The sequence below is a fragment of the Vulpes vulpes genome, chromosome 12 (genome assembly GCF_048418805.1).
Source record: "Vulpes vulpes isolate BD-2025 chromosome 12, VulVul3, whole genome shotgun sequence".
Classification (NCBI taxonomy): Eukaryota; Metazoa; Chordata; class Mammalia; order Carnivora; family Canidae; genus Vulpes; species Vulpes vulpes.
In genome coordinates this window covers 67,771,311-67,794,090 of record NC_132791.1, presented here as the reverse complement: position 1 = coordinate 67,794,090, position 22,780 = coordinate 67,771,311, and the positions used below count along the sequence as shown (strand labels likewise).

The 22,780-nt window shown below is 48.2% G+C and overlaps 1 long non-coding RNA gene across 1 annotated transcript; it reads right to left on the bottom strand.

Moving 5' to 3' along the window:
* Positions 1 to 18,743: 18,743 nt before the first annotated feature.
* On the bottom strand, positions 18,744 to 20,811 carry LOC140594598 (uncharacterized). The gene is made up of 2 exons (XR_011995600.1): positions 19,222 to 20,811; positions 18,744 to 19,005 (listed from the first exon to the last, which is right to left on the bottom strand). It is a non-coding gene; the product is annotated as an uncharacterized lncRNA (long non-coding RNA).
* Positions 20,812 to 22,780: the final 1,969 nt, after the last annotated feature.

Below are 22,780 nucleotides of genomic sequence, written 5' to 3'. Positions count from 1 at the left end.
TTCCCATAAGCTACAGGCCCTAGATTATGAGGGAGGAGTGCTAAATCCCACACCACTGCCTGAGGTCACCCCAAATAATATTCCCTCTGAAGGCCCAAAGCTCCTCATCATACATGTAGGGACCCCTTCCTTGTATGACTACTATCACCAAGGGCCCTCTCTCTGCTTCGCTGAGGCACACGGCCCAGCCCAGAGGAGACCCAGGAACCCCATGACCACCTTACCCCCAGCCCAGTTCCAACTAACATAATAATCCTCAGGGGGTGTCAGACAGTCATTTAAAGAGTAGCCAACCTGTTTCTTACATTGGATGACAGACTCAGTGCAACATGGAGAGGCATCTGGCAGTGTCTGCCAGCCTTTAAAGGAATTTACCGGGATCCCTGGGTGGCTTAGCGGTTTAGCACCTGCCTTCAGCCCAGGGTGTGATCCTGGAGACCTGAGATCAAGTCCCACGTCGGGCTCCCCGTATGGAGCCTGCTTCTCCCTCTGCCTGTGTCTCTGCCTCTCTCTCTGTGTCTGTCATGAATGGATAAATAAAAAATTTTTAAAAAATAAGTCAATAAAGGAATTTACCTTTGGACCCAGCAACCCCAGTTCCAGGAGTCCATGATGCATGGATTTACCTGTGAGTATATACAATGTAAGCATAAGGCTGTTCGCTGCGATATTACAACAGCCAAAGATTAGAATCAAACCAAGTATGTATTAATAGGGAACAGGTTAAAGATATAATGGCATCTGCACAATGGAATACCATGTCACTATAAAAAATGAAGTAAATGCATCAGTTGATGTGGAAAGATCCCTAGGATATACTGTGGAGTGAAAAAAGCAAGGTGCAGACTAGTGCATATCGTCTACTGATTTCTATAGCAGTGTTTCTCAGATTTTTCTTCATTATCACCCTCCTAAGAAACCTTTAGAGACATTTTTTCCTGATTGCCACCCCATGAAATTTTAATATCATGTATATTTGTTTATATGCTTTATGTCTAATGTATTTGTGATTTATCCATAAAAAGAGGAAGAATTTTTTGCTTCCCAAAATCCATTTTCACCCCCTTGGGGGTGGTATCACCCCCATTGAGAGTGCCTATTCAATAAGAAAGTGAGAAAAATAAGTATATTATGTAGCAAACTGGAAAGCTACATAAGAAACTAATGGAAAAGAGTTGCCCATGAGGAAGAGAGGGGCCCCGCCGAGATGTGGGCAAAGGTGTGATCAAGATTTCCCCATGTAGACGCATCCCGCCGCCCCGCCAGTAGAGCACTCACTTCTTGGTCTTGTGGTCATGAGTTTGAGCCACATCTTGGGTGGAGATGACATAAAATAAAAATAACTTCAAAAAGATTTCGCTGTGTATTCATTTTTCTATATTTTTGTTTCTGGACTATGCAAATGCATTGCCTATGGAAAACAATTCAGTCCAAAAGGCACAGAAATCCATTTTTTTTTTTCCTAAAGTAAAACAAACAAAAAAACCCCGAGGATGTCCGAGGAACAGCCAAACAAAACACACAAGCCAGCAAAGGCTGCGGGCTGCGGACACTCGTCCTCGACTGCGACTGCGGAGGAGGCCCTGCCGGGGCTGGAGGCCGCGCGCACCCCGGGGGTCGGGGTCGGGGCGAGTTTCGCTTTAGTTCTCAGCACCAGGGGAAACAGCATCCTCTGCTCCCTTTTATGGGTCTGTTTGAGCTCTTGTTAGTTTTGAAGACTGCAGCTCCTGCTTGAAAAGCATCAGGGAGGGGCGCCCGGGTGGCCCAGAGGCTGAGCATCTGCCTTTGGCTCAGGTCATGATCCCGAGGTCCTGGGATCGAGTCCCGCATCGGGCTCCCCGCAGGGAGCCTACTTGTCCCCCTGCCTGTGTCTCTGCCTCCCTCTGTGTGTCTCATGAATAAATAAGATTTTTTTTTAAAAGAAAAGAAGGAAGCATCAGGGAGGAGGAGCGCTGCAGCCCGCCCGGCCTCGGCCTCTCCGCCCCGCGCCCCGCAGACCGGCTCAGGCGGGACCGGGCGAGGCCGCGGGAGGGAAGCGGCACGTGCGGCCCGGCCCGGGGCTGCTGTTCCTGCCTCCTGCGGAGTTGACCAGAGAGTCCACCGTGGGATTAACAAAACAAAGCAAAACAACGCAAAACGTGGGGCTCCCGCTTCGATGTATCAGCAGCTTTGACGTGATTGTGTAATGAGGCAAGATGATAAATAAGGCGCGCGTGATTGCGCCCTTGCCTTCCCTTAAACATCAAACACGGCAGCGCCTGTTTGGTGTAAACGTCTGCTTTCGAATGAGCTCTGTGTTTTATCTTATTTTAATTTTTGAATTTAAAAAAAATATCTTACTACTTACTTACTTATTTATTTGACACTGAAAGAGAGAGAGCACAAGCAGGTGGAACAGGAGAGGGAGAAGCAGCCCCCCCCCCCCCCCCAGCAGGCAGCCAGGTGCAGGGCCCATCCCAGGCTCCCCAGGGTCATGACCTGAGCCGAAGGCAGTTAACAGACTGAGCCACCCACGGACCCTAGTTTTGTTTTTTAGGTGCTCCAAAAAATTACCGAGGGAGGAGGGAGTTAGTACACTGGGATCAAGTCCTGCATGTGCCCCGAAGCCTCCGCTTCCCCGGCTGTAGAATGGGTATAATGATAATGATTGGATAGAAGAAATTTTTCCTAAGAGTAGGATACTTTCATTGTTCATGTTGTTCCTTCTAGAAGAGGGAAGGAGGAAGTCTTGCTTTTCAGAACTCAGGAGAGGACACTTCACCAACTTGAATGAAATAGAAGTACCTCTGAGCCATTTGAGGGAGATTCTTAGAACACACATCCACCTTCTTTAATGTGGATTCATTTTTCAACTTCTTGAGACTGTGGAAGCCACTGGTGAGGGTGTGGTGTGCAAAACGACAGCCTCCAGGCTGGATTTTATGTGCTCTTGCCACTATTTCCCTTTTGGGCCTGAGGTCTATCACTTCAGTTTTCTCTCCTCTTTCTATCTCCAGGTGTTGCTCTTTGAAATACACGCTGGCAGGATTCCTGGGTGGCTCAGCGGTTTGGCGCCTGCCTTTGGCCCAGGGCGCGATCCTGGAGACCCGGGATCGAATCCCACGTCGGGCTCCCGCTGCATGGAGCCTGCTTCTCCCTCTGCCTATGTCTTTGCCTCTCTCTCTCTCTCTCTCTCTGTGACTATCATAAATAAATTTAAAAAAAATTGAAATACAAGCTGGCAGATGCAATGTGTGTCAGGAAGCAGAGCCACATCTCCTTCTGCTCGGCCTCACAAACGCTGGGCTCTGGGCTGTAAACATTAGGATGCTTCTTCCAGAATCTCCTGGCTCCTCAGCATCATTCACTCTCACTGTGAGTTCCTACTACTCCATCCGTCCTACTAACATGGGTTCCTGCAGAAGAATCTGAGCTTTACATTTTTAAAATTATGTATTTATTACTTAAGATCTTTATTACCATGTGCTTGCTGTGTGTTGGTCCTTTTGAAAAATCAAATTGTAAACTTTTATTACAAATTAAAAATGAGGTCCTTAGAAATCTCAATTTGAACAGATATGAAACATTAAAAAACCTCTAAAGGTGAATTGAGAAAAACCAGGTCTCTTTAGAAAAACAAAATAGGGGCACCTGGGTAGCTCAGTTGGTTAGGCATCTGCCCTTGGCTCGAGTGGTAATCCTAGGGTCCTGGGATAGAGCCCCACATCGGGTTCCCCACTCAGCGTGGAGTCTGCTTCTCCCTCTCCCTCTGCCCTCCTCCTCCACTCATGTTTTCTCTCTCTCTCTCTCTCTCTCTCAAATAAATAAAATCTTAAAAAAAAAAAAAAACTAAAAAAACCCACATTTGTCATTCCCAATAAGAGTTGTCTTGAGGTAAAAATAATAGAAACCCCATCCTGCAGAGATAATGTAGGTAGTTCTAGTTATCTGGTCAGTGGGCAAAAAGCAAGCACTTAATGTCTTCAGCTCCAATCTTTTGCTCATCTCTTATTGCTGGAATGTTAAATTCGTACTTGTTGGATGGCTAGACCAGGTGGTGGGAGAGAGGGTCACCTGGCATTTACTCAGCCCCGGACTGCCCAGCCTGGGAGCAGAGCCTCAGCCCATAGATCGGCTGCTTCTGTCCCCATGCCATCTAGCGTTTTGGGGTTTCTGTGCATCTGCGTGGGTGATTGAGGTTGTGTGGGTACCAACCTTGAGCTGGCTGCTGACCTTGCGTCTCTTTTCCTTGTCTTCTTCACTGCTATCCTCTCTGTCTTTGGCAAGGAGAGACCCCTGCAGAATCGTGGTCCGTAAGACCGATGCATGTCCTGCCTCATGGGCCTACCTTCTTCTCCTGCACCCTGCTTGTCAGCCCCGCCACCCTTCTCCCCACACAGGAGGGTTGGAAGGCTGGGGTCCAGCCAGCTGGGAGCCAGCAGGCAGTAGGATAAGGCTGGTGATGTTGGGACTGACCACGGGGCTTACTCCTGGTGCCGCATTCTGTAACCTGCACTCTCACGGCTCTGGAGGTTCCGCTGGTGATGGCGGTGGGGGCCCTGGGCCTCTGGGCCAGTCTGCGGAGCCTAGGGTGCGCTGTGTGTTACCGCCTCGCCCTGGAGCTCCACAGGGGCCCTCAGGATTTGCTGTCCCTGCCTCTTTTCTCCTTGAACAGGATCAAATCCCAGTCTCTCAGCCTCCTACCCTGGAGTTCTTCTTTGTGGCGGTCTGGTGTACACACACCTCCTCCTTGGTGTCCTCCTTGTTTGCTGAAACCATATTCGTTTCTTACACTGAACCATTTTACTGTTCCCCAAAACTTCACTGCAGTGACCTTGGCCCAGCAGGCAGGTGCATCAGACAAGTGAGTCCTCAGCTGTTGCTCCGGTGCTTGGTATGGCCTTGCAGAGGGCAGGCAGGCAGCTGCTGGGTCTGGCCTGGTGGCTTGTCCTTGCAGGGATGGTGACAGGGGCCAACGGCCACAGCTGCAGCTCCTCCTGGGTGTGATGGAAATTAGGCTAGCGGTGGCAGTGAGGCTGCGTGGGGCTCTCTGAGCTTTCTTATTCTAAATTAAAGGGAAAAATATTATTAGTGTAGAAAACAGTTGTAAAATAAACATAAAATATATACAAAAGAGAATAGACATTGCTTGTAATCCCATTACTTAGAAATATGGAATGATAACACCTAGGTGTATAGACGTCTGTGTATTTATTTGTATATATGCATATGTGTGTGCACGTATGCCTACATGTACATATAGAAAGAAAGAGAAATACATACAGATGGATGCATATGCATGTATGTATATATTTATATATTCATATGTGTATGTATGTAGGTTTATATAGTTTGGTTTGTTTTTACTTTTATATACCAATAGCATATACACTGTGCGTGCATACTGTTCTGTGATCTGTTTTATGCCTTTTAAAAAATGTGATAATATATTGGAAACAAACCTCCAAATTAATAAACATATTTCATTTTTTTAAGATTTGTTTATTTCATTTGAGAATGAGAGAGAGAGAGAGAGAGAGAGAGCAAGCGAGTGCACACTCAAGCAGGGGGAGGGGCAGAGGAAGAAGGAGAGAGAAAATCCAAGCAGACTCTCCACTGACTGTGGAGCTGGATGCAGGGCTTGGTCTCATGACCCTGAGATCATGACCTAAGCTGAAATCAAGAGTTGGGTACTTAACTGACTGAACCACTCAGGCACCCCCAGTAAACATATTTCTTATACCCTGTTCTTGGCTTTCCCATTTGTTTTTGAAGATTTTGTTTATTTGACAGAGAGAGAGAGAGTGAGGGAGAGAGTGAGAGAGAGCACAAGCAGGAGGGAGAAGCAGGCTCCCCACTAAGCAGGGAGCCCCATATGGGGCTGGATCCCAGGACTCCAAGATCATGACCTGAGCTGAAAGCAGATGCCTAACGAACTGAGCCACCCAGGTGCCCCTTGGCTCTCCCATTTAAAAAGTTATTTTAGGGGAACCTGGGTGGCTCAGTGTTTGAGCATCTACCTTTGGTTCAGGTCATGATCCTGGGGTCCTGGAATTGAGTCCCACATGGGGCTCCCCTCAGGGAACCTGCTTATCCCTCTGCCTGTGTCTCTGCCTCTCTCTGTGTGTCTCTCATAAATAAAATCCTTAAAAAAATTTTTTTAAGGTTATTTTAGTTTTTGACTGTGGTAAACTCAGGTAATGAAAATCCTTGAACAAACTCTTTATTCAAACTCGTAATTCTTTCTTCAGGATAAGTTCTAAAAGGTGGACTTATCTGCTTAGTTGAAGGCTGCACACTGGTCTGTTCTTACCAACAGTATATGATCTTATGATTGCCCATTACATTGGCTTTTATCTTTTTATTTAACCTTGCCAAATTGTAGTTTTTACCTTTCTGCTTTTCTTATGAAGTTGTACATTTTCTTATGTTTTCCTTCTTTTACATCATGCTCAATACTGTCCTTTGCCCACTTTTTCAAAGAAGATGTTTGCTATTTTCCTATTGATTTATAAGACCCATCTATTTATTTATTTATATTTATTTTTCTAAGTAGGAGTGTGGAGCCCAACATGGAACTTGAACTCATGATCCTGAGATCAAGAGTCCAGTGCTTTACTGAGTCACCCAGGTGCCCCTAAGAGTGATAAGTAACATCACTCTTAGTAGATGTTACTTGCCCAACCTAGAACGTCACATTTGCTGCCCTTGCTGACATCTGTGTGTCCTGCATAGTCCAAGTACCACTAACAAACTGATTTTGCTCAACTCCATTTAAAAAGATGCTGAACTTAAAAGCCAGATATTTCCCCACCACATTAACCAAAGTGTTATCCGTGTTGTTTATTGAGTTATGCTCCTCCACCGCCACTCAATCAGAAATTCCATTTCTCCCAGCCAACTAAACCAGGGTCATTCCAGCCCATCAAGGTCCAGGACAGTTGTTCCCATTTCTCAAGTTCTAGCTCAGACATCACCTCCTCCAGGGAGTTTTCCTGATTTCTCCATCTTTCACTGTGCTCCTTTTACCCTTTCTTTGAGCTCTTAGAGGACTCAATGTCTCTGTCACCCACTCAGCAGTTTAACTAGATATTCTTTTGTATCAGTATATATGCGTGTGTACACAGGCATACATAGACATATTTCACTAATCAATGGAGGACCCCGTATTTCTTTTTTTTTTTTAGAAAGAGAGAGAGAGAGAGAGAGAGAGAGAGGCAGAGACACAGGCAGAGGGAGCAGCAGGCTCCATGCACCGGGAGCCCGATGTGGGATTCGATCCCGGGTCTCCAGGATCGCGCCCCGGGCCAAAGGCAGGCGCCAAACCGCTGCGCCACCCGGGGATCCCGGACCCCGTATTTCTAATAGTCGTTCTTAATGTTCTTTACAGAGTGGGGCAGAGATGGTCAGGTGTTAATGATTGGCTAATTCAGTGATTAAGAGAGACTGACCCTGAGCGAAGTTCCTGTGCTTACAAGCAATGCTGGAATACATAAGAATATTGAAGCTCACCATCGATGATGAATTTTTGCCCCCCAGGATTTCCTGGGAACCATATATGGTGTCCTAGTAAACCACAGAACAATATACTCAACGAAGAGGTTGGGTAAGCTCTCCCCACTGCCCTGTGGTTGAGCTCCACACCATGAGGGCAGCCCAGGCCCTGTGCCCCCCCGAAACTCTTCGAGGAGCAGGGCCGCCCGCAGGGGCACTTACCTGTGGGGGGTGGGGGTGCAGCGTGGGGTAGGCCCCAGAGTGCCTTTGCCCCACTAAAAACAGCTGTCTAAACATTTGAACCAAGGATTGTAAATGGGCCCTTCATATGCCCATGTGGATTGCCGGAGAGTCAGCCTGTCCGGGGCAGCCCTGGACCCACATTGCGGGGCAGCCAGCTAGTGGGCAGGTGCCCGTCACCTTGCGGGCCTGATAAAAGTGGGTCCGCAAGGTCGGCAGGGGGCCTGTTCGAGACAGAGCTGGGAGCAGAGTGTGTTGTTAGATGAGGAATTGGTGGAAAAAGTGATTTCCTATGCTCTTCCCTTCCTCCAGAATAGCCGAGGAGCACGGCCCCAAGGAGGCCCTGAACTGCCAAGGAGAGAGGACGGAGAAGACTCTGGGTTTTCTCTGCCACAGGAGAGTACTGCGGGGATGGTGGGTACCTGAGGCCCCCTTACTAGCAAAGGGCTTCAGGCTTGGTTCCCCAGTGGAGGCTGGGGCTGGGGCTGAGGGTCCCTGGGCTTTCACTGGAGCACAGCATGCAGCGCTCCCTGCCTCTCTGGGGAGCCCCAGTGCTTTTCTAGAACCTCCGTACTTCAGACAGGAGGGGAGGCACTCCTGGGGCACCTTTGTGCTTTCGTGGCCTGGATCTCATCCTCCCTCCCCCCTTCCCTCCCCCACCTTCTGAGATTCTGAGACTGTAGTCGTTGTCTGGTTTTGGTTTTGGTTTTGGTTTTGCACTGGAAATATTTAGCACAGACACATCTTTATGTTGTGTCTATGTTGTCAGCCAGCACTTTCTCCTTCTGGACTCTGCTGTTGCCTTGATCTTCCCCCTCTGAGGCTGTTGCCGCCCCTCCCGGTAGTTGGTAGTTGTTGACCTCTGGGGGTATTCGTTCTTTGAAGACAGGATTCTGTAGCCCACTGCGCTCCCTACACGCTGCTACATTCCCTTCCCGGAGCTAGTGGGAGGCGGATCCTAGAGAGGCGCCCAGCCCTCCGCACCTGTGCTCCGCCCCGCCCCAGGGGGCCCTTGTCGCCCTCCAGCTGGTAAGTCCCGCCAGGGCGACTGCGGATCTGGTCCCACCCTTTCCGAGGCCTGCTGTATGAGGGAGAGGGGCGGGAAGGAGGAGGCTGAGGCGGGCAACCGTGTCCCTGGATGGGTCAGGGGGAAAGTGCTTCCAGTTTCTGGATACCTGAGTACCTGCTCCAGAGCCACGCCCTGGGCCCTGTCTGCAGCTGATGCTCCAGCTCCTGGAAGTCTGGGAGCAGAGGGTCCCTGTTTTCAGAGAGCAGGACACAGGAGCTTTCTCTTTCTGGAGCAACAGTTCTTAACTATTCTTGGATCGTGGATCTCTCAAGAAATAAGAAAGGCCCTATAGAATCCCAATAGAGACTGTTAGGGGGATCCCTGGGTGGCTCGGCGGTTTAGCACCTGCCTTCAGCCAAGGGCACGATCCTGGAGTCCCAGGATTGAGTCCCACATCGGGCTCCCTGCATGGAGCTTGCTTCTCCCTCTGCCTGTGTCTCTGCCTCTCTCTCTTTCTCTCATGAATAAATAAATAAAATCTTAAAAAAAAAAAAAAGAGGTTGCTAGGGTACGAATAGGGATTCTTTTTTTTTTAATGATTTTTTTAGATTTTTAAAAATTATTATTATTATTCATGAGAAACACAGAGAGAGAAGCAAAGACAAAGGCAGAGGGAGAAGTAGGCTCCCTGCAGGGAGCCCGATGTAGGATTTGATCCCAGGATCCCCGGATCATGACCTGACCTGGAAGGCAGATGCACAACCACTCAGCCACCCAGGTGCCCCACCAGTAGGGATTCTTAACTGCCATGTGCAATGTAGACGAGATATTCAAGAAGTATAGACAAGACACAGACGAGTCCAAGAAGTGCACAGACTCACTGACACCCACCCCAAAGCCTGCTGGGAGTCTGGAGCCCAGGAACAATTTCTGATTGGAACTTTCATTTGAAGGCAGCCCAAGATCCCAAAGAGCAACTCTCCCCCTGCAAGCCAAGCCAGAAGGCAGAGGCCATTTGGGGGACAATGTGGCGAGAACCCCTCCCTTCCTTCCATCAACATTCAATATTCTGGAATATCAATATTCAAATACTAGAAATTCACACCAAAAGTTTGCCATTTGCTAGGCCCGTGGCACCATCTCTGCTGGCCCTAGACTCCGGCCCTAGAGACAGGAGGCGAAGGCCGAGCGCGGGGGCTGTGGCTTTGTTCCCAGCTCCTGCCAGAGAGGATTCAGCAAAGCTGGGAGGACATGCTCTGATCCACCAGGATTTATGAATTAGAAAGTAAATCTGGTAGCACTGACTCTGAGTTTGGCAGGTGGTAACAGGGGCCCCTTATGCCCTCGAGGCTGGCGTCTTTGAACTGATTTGTCATGCAGACTGTGGGGATTCCCTGGCCCCCTCTGCTAGCAGGCAGCGAAGGCTTCCCGGCAGCAGGTCGGATGCACGGCGTTCGCTGTGGCAGGACGTGGACCAGGCCAAGGCCCTCAGCAGCATTCTCGGTGGTGGCCTTGGCTCCGAGCTATCAGCACGAGCACCTGGCAGAGGCATGGGGCCCGGCCAGCGGGGGCACACACCACGAGCGAGCAGCGTGAGGGGTCAGCAGGCCTAGCTCTGGCCTCTGGGGCTACACTCAATGCTTGAGGGCCTACCGGAAGGACAGCTATGCCCAGTCCCAGGTAATTAGGACCTGGAGCTGACCTCGGGGAGAACTGGAGAGGCTAAGAAGAGGGCCACCTCCTTTGACCACCCCCTTACACGCATACCTCTCCCACTGTGGCCCAGCTGTGCCAACTCGGCAGGTTTAGAAAGCACTCCTGTTTTGCACAGCTTGCAATACCCTCGTCCCTTCATCAAAGCATGTCTGTTAATATAGTCCTTACTTCCGTGGTGAAAATGTGCTTCCATTTGAGCTTCCAAATGCTCTCGTGGTGTGAGCAGCCTTGGTACTGGTATGTGCCTGCCCCTCCCCCAAGCCTCACTCCCTGATTCACAGACAAGGGACCCAAGATTTGGAGAAGGTTAGGAATTTCTGTTTATGAGGCAAAGGTGTTAATTCTGGGAAGCCCTGGATTTGGGGCCCAAAGACCCAGATTCAAATCAAAGCCCTGCCACTGGCTTGCAAGCTCGCCTCTTTTGTTTTTTTAGGCCATTCTGAGTCTCGGTTTCCTTCTGAAATGTCTAAAATGAGAATAATGTAATTTATGGGATTGATACCAAAATTAAATGAGAACGCATGAGAGGTGTTGAATCATAGTGGAAATACTGGCTATAATCTATCGGAACCCTGGACACCGTGTTTGTTTTTCCTTTGCTCATATGCCACTCATGTAGTGCAAAGTGAGCTTGATGTGATATTGCCAGGACATTTCCCAGTGTCCTCACACTGAGATGATCTGCCCTCATTAATTTTGTTCCTATGTTATTTTAAATGGCAGGAACCCAAAGGGTGCTTTCCATTCCCATTCTCACGTGGCAAACCACATGGTGCCTGTCTCCAGGATGTCCTTGGTTACTCTCAGGTGTTGGTTGGTAGATCATTTTAATGCCAAGGCAGATGAAGCAGAGCTGAGAATTTCACATTTCCAAAATCCACATTATTTCTATGAACTCAGAACTCTCCAGTACAGCCTCTTACAACCTGGTTCTATGGGTTTCCAGCTGTCAATTCTACCTCTCATGCACCCATGAGCACTGCCTGAATCCAGCTCCAAATCTTGGCTACTTGATTGTATAAACATGCTTGTGTCTATGCTGCCCACTGAGGATGCTCTTTCCTTCTGCCATCAGCAGCCTTCCTCACCAACAGATCTCCTTCCCAGAAAGAATTCCCAACACCAAGACCTCTCTCTTCCCACAGATGGAAGCAACCTCTCTCCCTCAGAAAACTCTAGCACTTTCATTTACCACAGATCCCTTTCTACGTTGAAGAATATTTATTTAATCGAACCTACCTGGCTTACCACCTCTTTTCATCAATGTCCTTGAGGACGAATTCCCTTCATTCATCTTTGTAGCCGCACGATACCAAACACAGTACCTTTCACATATTTTCAAATGAGTTAGTGAATTAAGTAGATAGATTAAAACCTTTAAGTATGGAATAAAATGGTACAACTAGCTTGAATTATTGAAAAGTTAGAATATATTTGGAGCAAGTAGCCTATTATTTTCAAGTATATGTCTTCAACTAGGCTAATCTAGTCTTTCTTCATCCATATCTTTAGGGAACCTATTTCAATGAATAATTAAATTATTATTAATATTCTATCAATTATTTATATGTACTTGGTGCTCCTGAAATAGTTCTCAGGTCTTTAGAAAGAGTTTCTTCTCTTTTTTTTTTTTTGAAAGAGTTTCTTCTCCTCCTGTATTTTACTATTTCTACCTTGAAATCCAGTTTATTAATTTATTGTTCATAATTCATACATAGATATATTTCAGCCTAACTCCTATCTGAAGGACCAAAATACATTCTGGGAGAATCAGCAGTCCTGGGAGATGCTCCATGAAAACAATATATTTTGTCATCTAATTCTTTTAAGAAATATTGCATCCCATTCCTTAGTCTTGAAGATTTCCAGCTACTAGCTCTCCATAGGAATGCCATATAATCAGTAGCCTTCTGCTTTAATTCAGTAACCATTTCTTGGAGCTTCCAATGGGTGTCTGGAACCCAGGCAAGGTGCTGAGAATACACAGAAGACTAGGAGACTGTCCCTGACCCTGTCTTCAGGGTCATCACCTGAAAATCAATCACAAGGCAGTGTGATTGAGGGCAGTAGCCGTATGGCGGCAGCTCGCAGAAATAATCCCCTCTAATCCTCCAGAATTGTTTCAGGCTATTGGAGTGAATCTTTACTGTCTTCCCTTCAATGAATAGATACAGGTCTTTAGCACAAGTTTTCATATCTGCTACAGAAGTTCTTTTTTTTTTTTTTTTTTTTTTAAATTTTTATTTATTTATGATAGTCACACAGAGAAAGAGAGAGGCAGAGACACAGGCAGAGGGAGAAGCAGGCTCCATGCACCGGGAGCCCGATGTGGGATTCGATCCCGGGTCTCCAGGATCGCGCCCTGGGCCAAAGGCAGGCGCCAAACCGCTGCGCCACCCAGGGATCCCTGCTACAGAAGTTCTTAACCCTGGCTGCCATCAGTGATCAGAGAGTGATTTAGAGTTGTGTGTGTAGGTGTATGTGTGTATAATTCAAATTAGGTAACACATAGTGTATTATTATTTCAGGGTGAGGAGGATTTAGAGTTGTGCCTTAAATCTATTGACTGAGGGGGTGCCTGGGTGGCTCAGTCAGGTAAGCGTCCAACTCTTGGTTTGACTTCAGAGTCTGATCTCATGGCTCATGAAATCAAGCCCCATGCTCAGCAGTAGTTTGCTTAGATATTCTCTCCCTCTGCCTCTTCCTCTGTTCATTCTCTCTCTGTCTCTCAAATAGATAAATTAATAAAAAAAAAATCCCCTCTATCATTGGCATCCACCACCCAGAGGGAATGGGGTGACTTCCAGAGCCCACTGCCCCACTCTACGCAGCCTCCACCATGGTGGGAGACAGACAGAGGTCTTCCCTAAAGCTAGCTTCACTCTCCCCACTCTTCCCATGCCCACCTCCTGCCACAGGCAAACTTTAGAAGGTTTCACACCCTCCCCACCCCTTCCACTGGGTGATTTTAGGTTAAACCACATGAAATTGCCAACAGTCAACGTTTTGGTGTCTAAAAATGGCAATTTTATATGTTTCAACTCAACACTTCTTTCTCTCTTGGCCTCTGTGACCTTCCTTTGGTGTAGAGGCCAAAGAGGAATTTCCATAGGAGGAAGCAAAGGGACTGTTCCATCTGGGGCCTTGTCCCTCCACCTCTCTCAGTCCTTGAGGAGGGTTTCCCACAGCTCTGATTTCAACCTATGGTCACCTCTTAATAGTCAAAGCTCCTCAGTCATGATTACAACTGGCCACTTCCAAGAGAGACTCTAGGGCACGCCCCACCTCTCTCCTGAGATACAGCCCTGCAGGTCTCACTTGCAGAGGGGAAAGGCATGTGAGGGCTGTGTCCCACCTCGGATGGCCCCTCACCCCGGAACACAGGACCATGGATGAACCTGTATACCCTCTCCTACTTCCAGTGACACGGCTGCAGCCCTGCCCCTCTCCACCCTGAAGGGCACCATCTTCCTCTTTGCACAACTCCCTCAGAGCAATGGCTGTCAGGCTGAGGGCAAATCTCAAAGACAGAAAACTGAGGCGTAAGAGAAGTCAAACAGCCATCCAGCAGAGCCACCAAGAGCCTTGCTTAAAGCCAAAGTTCAAAAACTATCAGCCTGAATTTTAAAAAAAGAAAGAATGAAAACAGAGAATGAGTTAAAAATCAGCTCTCTTGGTGGTGGTAATGGCCAAATGATCATGTTGTCGGGTGTATGCTGCCCGCAGTGCGATGTGTGGGGTCCCGGGCGGGGCGGGGGGGGGGGGATGAAGGGAGCCTGGGGTGCCCGACCCAGGGGAGGGGATGAATTCTACAAACAAGGAGAGAAATCATGTTGGATACATCAGGACACATTTTTTGGCTTCAGGGACCTGAGGAATAAAATGTTCTCATATATGTCGTGGTCACATTTTATGCAACGGATGCTTTTTTGAAGATCTTGCATAATTCAAGACAAACTTTCCCATAGCAATAAATGTAAAGTCAGAGGGATGTGTTCCAGGAGAGCATAAATCTGTAATTACTATGTTTTCTTTTGGCTTTAAAGCTGTTCCCCCCACCCCAGCATTATCTATAATATTTTGCAGAGTCTTTTCCCATATCAATAGCAAGTCAGAGTGCGTGCATGGGTTTCCCTGTGGCATTTTACCACATCTAACTTCCCTTGCATAGATTTAAATTTGGGGGAGCTTTTTATCAGCCTCAGAGTGAGCACCCCCATTCATGGATCTTTTAGATGACAATAAATTGTGTCAGTGAAGATCAGTACTGGCAAAATAGTCACCAAGATGCTAACAAAACTCTTTGACTCATATAAATAATAAGAAGGTTCACAGATTACAGATCCTGAGAAAGGATGGCAGGCATTTCTATGGCCTGCTATGTGGGGAAAATGAAATGGTTTCCCAGGACCTCTGCTGGTCTTCAAATTATGCAATTCTTGATAGATTTTTTTTTTTAATTTTGGAGGATTCATGTTAATTCTAATTTCATGTATCTCAGGAGACTGTCAAGCCAATACTGTTTTGTGTCACAAGGTTCAGATTGGCCGTGTGTATGTCATGATAACTAAGTGGATCCCATGTGCCTGCCAATCTAAGCTGGAAATCCTGAGCAGATTGAGAGGAGGGAGAGGTTAGGGGAGGATGGGCGCTGCAGGGTAGGTTGGACCCAGGAGATGGCTGGTAGCAGTGAGTGGGCACAAGTTTTCCATCCCAGGTGTGCTGCCCTGCTGTTGGTCTTCTCTGCCATCATGGAAATGAAAGGTCACTAACTGCCTCTTCTATACCTATAGGGAACTACCCCAGGAGGATACTCAGGTATGCAGATTCCCTGACTAGTTCTAGAGCAGTGGATGTCCAAGCGTGGTCCCTGATCAACAACCGCCACACCACCTGGAGGTCTTGTTGCCATGTAGCTTCTGACCCAATACCAGCGGGTAGGGCCTGAGCTTCTACATTTCATAAGCTCCCACGGGATGCCGATGCCCATGGTCCAAGGACTCACACTTTGAGTGCTTTTACAGCCCATTTGCTTCCATACGTCTTCACCCACTTACAAGTGCATAAAATCCATCCTTATTATATGACCAGAGGGAAGATTCAACACAGCCCAAGTGACAGTATCAGTGCTGAATTCTTCCATGGGATGGAAGGACTGGTGAGTTGCAGAGGACTCTCCCTTCTGGTGCCGGGGAGAGTGATGAGCACCCTGACTCTGACCAGGCAGAGAGGACAGAGGAAGGAGTCTGGGGAAGCTGAATCACTTGGAGGACTTGACAGCTCTGCATGGGACCTGGCACGGTGTCAGCCACTGCCTCCCAGGACGTCTCAGGTTCCAAGCTGCTTTTGTTATTTAATACCTCTGACTTCATAGAAAGGAGCTTTGTTTAGGGAGGAAGGGGAGCTAATTGAGGCATCAAGGTATATAATATAGACCTTGCCCTCTGGGAACGTAATGCAATTTTTAACTGTTTCCAGAGCAAGACTTAAGCAATCCAACTCTGGGCAGAAACCACCACGATTTGTTTTCAAGTACTTTTTCATTCTGGATAGAGAAGCCGAAAATCCTGGGGGAACATACTGAGCTTCTCCAGAAGCCACAGGTCCATTACATGTCAGACTATATTCAGCTTCGTAGGGAAATGACAACTAATTTTCACGTAAAATTCATCTTGGTGCGCACACAAACGCCAGCAGGCAATATGCAACGGCTGTGCGTGGGATTACTGAGATTTCTTTTTCTTCTTTAAACATTCCTTTTCCTGTGGTTTTAATGATGTTTACACAATAAGACATTCATTTTAGGAGGCCGAAGAGTCTCTGAACTGTTTCTATTGTGCATTGTATTGGTAGGGACAGAATAAGCTCATTATTCCCGTACAGTCAGGAGAGTGGGAAGTGATTAAACCTTTTGATAAGAAGATAAATGATAGGAAATCCATCTGAAAGCCCGCACTGCCCCGACTCAGAGTTTCCACACTGAGCTAGCACAAAGCCTTCCTTCTGTGCAGGGCGCCCTGGGCAGCCTCATCCTTCCAGCTGTTGTCCCACATTGGCTGTGACACTCTTAAAGACCCACACCTGGGGCAGCACTGTTTGCTGAAAGCAGGACCCCAGGCGTGGTCAGGGCCTGGTTCTGCGCTCCTAGAATACCTTTCTTCCATGCACGCGTTCCTGGTGCTTTACACTCCCCGATGTCAAAAATTGGGTCTCCTGGGCACAGTCCAGCACACGAGAGCACTCAGGAATATTTCTCAGATGGGTGGGCAGGTGGAAGTTTATCAAGCTTGAAAGAGGCTGTCACTGAGTGCTTGGCCTCACGTCAGACTTCTGTGCGGACAGGTAATTGATTGACCAATGGTTAGCACGAGTCACTTACCACTCTAAGGGATAAGCTTCTCTTTGCGGGGAGTCAAGGAAAGCCCACTTTTCTCAGTAACATGGTGTGCCCACAATGACTTCTTTAAAAATGTATTGACCAGGGTGCCTGGGTGGCTCAGTCAGTTCAGCATCCAACTCTTGATCTCAGCTCAGGTCTTGGTCTCAGGGTCGTGAGTTCAAGCCTGGCTTGGGCTCTATGCTGGATGTGGAGACTCCTTTAAATACATAAAGTAAAATAAGATAAAATAAAGTAAAAATACATTGTCCATCGACAGTTTGCCTGCATCATATACCATAACTCGCGTTCTGTGCACATTGCCCTGTAGCTCCCAATGACCACTCCCTCCATCCCAGGTCCTGGAAGAGCAGGATCTGCACTTCTTCCAATCCTGAGTTTTGTAGCCAGGAAGCAGAGGATCAAGAGAAGAGTAAAGAAATACACGATCTGCTTGTATCAGGGCCCGCCTCCCCACTGTTGCTGCACCTCTGTGTTTCAGGCAAAATACTGTGTCATTGGGGTGAGGGGCTGGCCAATAACCCGCATGAAGCCACTTGTTTCACTGAAATTTCTAAAGTTTTATGGAGCAGGGATACAGATGATTAAAAATTTAATTGTCATTTCACTACAGAAAAAAAACCTCTTTTTTTATGTGCAAGTAAATAAATAAAAGAAAACCCCCAAACTTCGCATTAGTCATCCTATTTATGCTCTTGTTCTCTTGTCTGACAAATGAACAACATTGTCACTTCCACAAGCCATATTCAGCTCTCTGCTTTTAGAATTAATTGTGACAGGATGTCAGAACTCCAGAGAACATCGAAGAATGCATCTGACTCTACTGCCGACTTGTCGTTGTGTCTCGCTCATGTGAAAGCAAGGGTGTTCTGTAGTCCTGAATCAGGGGTTTATCAAATTAGAGCTTTCTCTAGTGTCAGACTAAATTAGAGCACCAATTCTTATCTTGAACAATACTAATAAAATGAGGCCAATGATTCCATTTGCTGTCTTGTATATGAAATGATTTTGTTTACATGGGTTTATTTTTAGCAAGTCTTTTACCTAGGCGGGTGGGATAAATTGAGTTTCTAAACTGCAAACTTACCCTATTAATCCTGGCTGATAAAACAAAAAGAGGGACATGGCAGTAAACAAAAAAATCTTTGGTTTAGCAATCAAAAGATGGAAGTTTGAATCCTGGCTTTGTTGTTTACTTACGGACTCTGTGTCCAAAGCGGGCACCTGTTGCTTTTGCCTACATGTGCCCCACATCCCTGTCTTCAAGAAGCAGCAGCTCTTTCCTGCTCACGTGCCATGTTTTCCCTGGGGCTGATCCCACAGCCCTGCCCTAGGGAGCATAAGTGCAAGGCCACAGCCTTCAGAGTCCTGATGATCAGCTCAAGACCAGACATGCAATTTAAGCAAGGCCAATGAAATTCAAGCTGTGACTTTTACTGAAACCTACTGAAAGTCTCTTCATTTTTGCTGGGGTTACTCAGTTGATAGACTACAAGGTTAGAGCTTCTAGTGGTTACTTACCCTGTGTAGGAAAGTGGATGCACTGCCGAGAAGTGGAGAAAGATATGTTTGGAAAAACATTAATTGAGCTCCTGGATACAGCCATACCTGCATGAATATTGCCTGAACTTTTCAGATACTTGAGCTAGTAAAGGTTCCCCCTTTGTCTTTTTATTTTCTTTCCTTCCCGCCCACACTCCCTTCCTTCCTTTGTTTCTTTCCTTCTTCCTTCCCTCCCTCCCCCTCCCTTCTTTCCTTCTTTCCATTTCTGCCTTGGTTTTTGTCATTTGCACCAAAAGAACAGTCCCCTCTCTGGCCTTTAGTATATACTTGATAAAGTAAAATGAAATGAGTTTCCTTTTATCTAACAGTGTTAATGATTTAAAGATACATGTTAGAGGCAATGGAGCACTTTTAGAAGTGTATTTATTCTGGGACATGCACCAAATATCCAGGGACCAAAAAGAGGCAGTGTGTCTTCAAATCCTTCCAAGCTCTGCATCCAGGGAGCAGAGGCTCCGCTGTCATCCTGCGCCATCTCAGACATCCAGCCAGGCTAGTGAATGGACTGGCTGCTCTCGCCAAGTGACACCTGTTCTACAGGGTCATCCTTGCTGGCACACTCTGGTCCCTGAAGATTGCGTACTTGGCGCGCTGAACGAGCTGAACTCTGTGGGGGTCCACGTTAAAAAAAAAAACAATTTTATTCTTTCTTGCTGTTGACCCTTCAAATCCATTTTAGGGATCAATTTTTACCCACTTGGACAAACCCCATGGTTTTTCCTGTCGTTTTTGAAAAGTCTCCCAGTCACTTTATGTTTTAAGAATACTCTCATTTTCATAATTAAAATATGCAGTCTGCCGTAGCTATGAAACTCAAACCTACCTCAACAGTGAAATCTTCTCCTTCCTCCCCGCTTGGGTCTGACAGGCAGCAGACAGAGGATGCTGGAGTCTTCCCCAGGGTCCTCTTGCCTGGTCCTTCCTCTTCCTCTTCCTCACTTCATGGGACCACTTGTGGCTCCTCCATGGTTTGGAGATAGTGGAGGGAGGAGAGGTAGGGCAGGACAGGTAATGTTTGACTGGCGTCCTGCCCCACGTTGTTGCCTCCTGTTTTGATGGGTTCCCATCAGGCACCTTTCTGTTGTTTTTTTGTGGGTGGCATTGTCTTCTGGAGGAGGCCTCAGCTGCAGTGGGCATCACCTTCTCTCCTTCCACCCCTGACCACATGAAAATCTGCTGGTCCTGTTGGGTCCCCTTTCCCGCCAGGTGTCCCAAGGGGGTCAGGTCTAAGGTTCTGCCAAGCCCCTTCCCTTCCTGGGGTCTCACGTCAGATCTGTGGGCCATTGCCCGTGTGGTCGGGGGATCGGCCCTCAGTGCACTTCTCTGCTCTGTCGCCAGGCTGCTGTGATGAACCTCTGCCTCTGGGCTTCTTGGGGTGGGAGTCAGACCTGGCCTCTGTCCCCAACACACCCCCGGGGACATGGGTCAGCCTCTCCAAGGGATTCTTTGGAAGCCTGTCTCAACTGGATTGAAAAGAGGGAAGTCCTGCACCTCCTTCTTGACTTTAGAGCAGGAGGGAGGACCTATAGGGCCTGGCATGCCCTCGCCTAGCTGTGAAGAAAGTCTGGGAGCTTCCTAACCTCAATCCGTTTGGATCCTCCAGGCAGATTTTGGTGAGAAGACAAATCTTCACAGTGGCCTGCCTGCCTCAGTGCTCTAGCACCCCACCTTGCATCGGGGTTTTCTTGCCTCCTAGTGTCCACCAGTACTTCTCAGCTTCTGGAGTTTCCACCGAGAGTGAGTCATACTGAGTCCCATTTTAGCATCCTACTCCCATGCCTTGGGGTTCCTATCAGAATCTTCTAGACTCCAAAAAGGAGACCCGGAGAGGTTAAGTGACTCACCCGAGGTCACTTGGCAGACCGGTGGCAAGAATGCAGGCGTCTACGGGACGCTGGGGTGGCTCAGCGGTTTAGCACCACCTTCAGCCCAGGGTGTGATCCTGGAGACCCGGGATCGAGTCCCACGTCGGGCTCCCTGCATGGGGCCTGCTTCTCCCTCTGCCTGTGTCTCTGCGTCTCCCATGAGTAAATAAATTTTAAAAAATGTATACATTAAAAACAAACGAACAAACAAAGAACCGCAGGGGTCTGACCGCCCGGCCAGGCCTGGGGCCCCCCCGGCCCCGAGCTCTCCCTCAGCCCGGCAGCCCGGTTGAGATCCCGCCCAGAGCTCGCGGACCCCTACCAAGCAGGACGCAGACATCTCCAGGACCCTCTCCCATCTCCATCTCCATCTCCCGCCCCGAGGAGGCCTTAAGTCCAGGCCAACTTCGCTGATCATTTTCCTCCGGCAGCAATTCAGGATTTGAAGAGCCCGACCCAGGGGTCGCCGTGGCGGAGCCCCCGACCCCCCCAGCCTGGAGCAACGAGCGGGCGCTGAGCTCCTCCCCGCTGCCAGGCGGAGGCGAGGCGGAGGCGGAGGCGCGTCCCCTGGGGATCTGCTCTGATCCTTGCCCTCCCGTGCGCACGGCCTCGCGGCTTTGCTCTGTCATTTATAAAAGCCGCGTGTTGCTGCCGGGGCCTCAAAAGTTCAAAATAATCTAAAAGTATTCAACAGCACCTTTAAATTAAAGCTCCCCAAATCCCCGGCCTGACGAGTATAATCAAACTGAGACCCACCCACGTGGGTGTCGTAATGCGGCCCAGGGGGTCTGAGGCCGGCGCTGGGGGCGGGGGGTGGAGGGCGGGGCGCTGGGGCCGGGGGCCGGGGGCTCCTTCGGAAGGCACCGCCGGCTCAGGACTTCGTGGACAAGGCCTGGGTGAGCCCCGTGACGCCGGGACGCGCCTTAATTATGTGGCTCCGCTCCCTGAGGCTTCCGCTGGCCCTTGGAGCCCGCCGGCCGGGGAGGGCTGGCCTGACCCGGGACCGGCCAACGGGAAGGGTAGACGCCCGCGGGGCGGGCCTGCTCGGCACCGGGCACCGGAGGCTTCACGTGCGCTGGCCTGCACGTGGGCCCCGAATCCGCCAACACGACAGCAACGGTATTTCCCACTTAACCTTAAAATTTTTTTAAAAAAGATTTTATTTATTCATGAGAGACACAGAGAGAGAGAGGGGCAGAGACACAGGCAGAGGGAGAAGCAGGCTCCGTGCAGGGGGCCTAGTGCGAGACTCGATCCCAGGACCCCGGGGTCACGACCTGAGCTGAAGGCAAACTCAACGCCTGAGCCACCCGGGTGCCTCTAACCTTAGAGTTCTATTTTCTTAGGCGATTATTTTGAAATCTGAGTCCTTGCGACCCTGGGCACCATGAAAAGCGGCAATTTTGGAATGACGAGGGACCCAGGTTGGAAGCGGCCCCTCTCCCCCGTGAGCGGCCTCCACAAGTCGTACCACCTTCAGAAGCTTCAGCGGGCTCATCTGTCAGGGGCGAGGGGGTATCACGGAGCTCGCCCCGCACTCCTTATCTTGACAACTAAACAGACCTGGACACGGTTGTTTGCTGTCGGGGTTGGCCTGCCTCCATGCTGCAGGCTGGCTGGCTAAGTCCCCAGGGTGCTGGGGTGTTGGCACGTTTCTCAGGCTGGCAGATCATCCCGCCCTGCCCCTGATTCCTAAATCCTAAAGCAGGGGCACATCCACAGGCTCCCAGGCAAATATGTCCTTGTGCTCCAAGATCATCAGAGCTGGGATTCTAGAGAAACAATCTTTCTTTCTTTCTTTCTTTCTTTCTTTCTTTCTTTCTTTCTTTCTTTCTTTCTTTTCTTTCTTTTCTTTTCTTTCTTTCTTTCTTTCTTTCTTTCTTTCTTTCTTTCTTTCTTTCTTTCTTTCTTTCTTTCTTTCTTTCTTTTTTTCTTTTAATAAAAGATGTTATTTATATAAGGGAGAGAGAGAAAGAGCATGAGCAAGGGAGCCACAGGGGGAGCAGGAGAAGCAGACTCTCCGTGGAGCGGGAAGCCTCATATGGGCTCAATCCCAGGACCCTGAGATCATGACCTGAGCAGAAGGCAGACACTTAACTGACTGAGCCACCCACCTGCCCTATTTATATTTTTCAAAGACTTTTATTTTTGAGTCACCTCTACACCCAACATGGGGCTCGAACTCACAATACCAAGATCAAAAGTCACATATTCTATGGACTGAGCCAGCCAGGCACCTCAATCACTCAATTTAGATTACAGAGAAAAAGATGACCTTAGGACCTGAATGATCCAGAGAATGACTTTAATTGTGTGCTTGGTGGGACTGGAGGCTCGCACACCAGAGTCCCTTAGAGATACACAAATACATATATTATCATTTTCCATATATATTATGAATAATAACATATTATCACAATATATAATACATTATTATATTTATAACATATGTCATATTTAATATTTTATAATATAATATTTATATATAAATATATATAAATTTCATTAAACATTTTC